Source organism: Gavialis gangeticus, unplaced genomic scaffold (assembly GCF_001723915.1).
Source record: "Gavialis gangeticus isolate Ggan-Ray unplaced genomic scaffold, GavGan_comp1, whole genome shotgun sequence".
Lineage (NCBI taxonomy): Eukaryota > Metazoa > Chordata > Crocodylia > Gavialidae > Gavialis > Gavialis gangeticus.
In genome coordinates this window covers 62,229,051-62,230,175 of record NW_017729024.1, presented here as the reverse complement: position 1 = coordinate 62,230,175, position 1,125 = coordinate 62,229,051, and positions in this window count along the sequence as shown.

Here is a 1,125-nt window from a genome sequence, read left to right as displayed (position 1 = left end):
GGGTCAAGTCTGGGGGGCACTGGCAGGGATGGGGGGTCAGGAGCCAGCCCCGCCCCCACTTGAGCAGGCAGAGCAGTGGGGGAGCCAGCTCTGTGCTGCTTCTGCTGCAACTGCCTGCTGTTGGTGGCAGGGAGCTACAGACTTGGGTCACTGGCCCCATAGCCCTGGCAGCTTGGGGACCCCCTCCAGCAGGGCCGGGGGGCAGGGGCTGTGGGTGGGGAAAGGGGCATGGGTAGGGCTGGGGGGTTGTTGTGGGGCTAATGAGGGGCACCAGCAGGGTTGAGATGGCTTTGGGGGCAAGTGAGAGGCACCAGCGGGGCTACAGGAGGCATTGGGGGCAAATGACAGGCACCAGCAGTGCTAGGGGGCACTGCAGGGGGCTTTTAATTTTAATAACCAATTTGGGGGGGGGGTTATCAGAGAATTTGCGATTTTTTCTTAGAGAATTTTTTATCAGAGAAAACCAGGATCTCTGCTTATTACTAGTAGAGTGTTTACCTAGTGCCTGGTGTGTGGGTTTGGTGTTTCCGCCCAATTCTTTTTTCCTCTTTGATGTGCATTTGCTTCTCTCTTCTTTTCTTCCCCCTCTGGAGTGACTGAGTAACAGGGCTTTGTCTGGGTGGGGCTTGGATAGGCAACCTTATAAAAAAGCAGCCCCCAGAGAACCATGTGAACAGCAAACAGGGACCAGCAAACAGAAGGGGTTTTGGTAGAAGTACTGCGAGAGGTGTGTGTGTGTGTATATGAATATATATTTTTGCAGATAAAAAAATGCTTAGGGAGTACAGAAGGCAGCAAACAGGGAATTTGCTTAGGGCAGAGGAGGGCAAAATACAGCCCATGGGCCGCATCTGGCCCACCAGGCCATTCTATCCAGCCCACAGGGCCCCTAAAAATTTTTAAAAATATTTATCTGCTCGTGGCTGCCTATCAAAGATGACAGGAGCCAGGGACAGTAGAAACCAGGGGGAGCCATCAGCAGGACACAGCAACTCTGGCCCTGCCCTACCCCTAGCCATTTCCATGCCTTCCTGCCCCGCACTGCTCTGGCACCACGTGCCTCCTAGTTGCCTTGCGGGACCGTGGTAACACTGGTACCTGATGGGAGGTGAAGGGAGGGAGTGT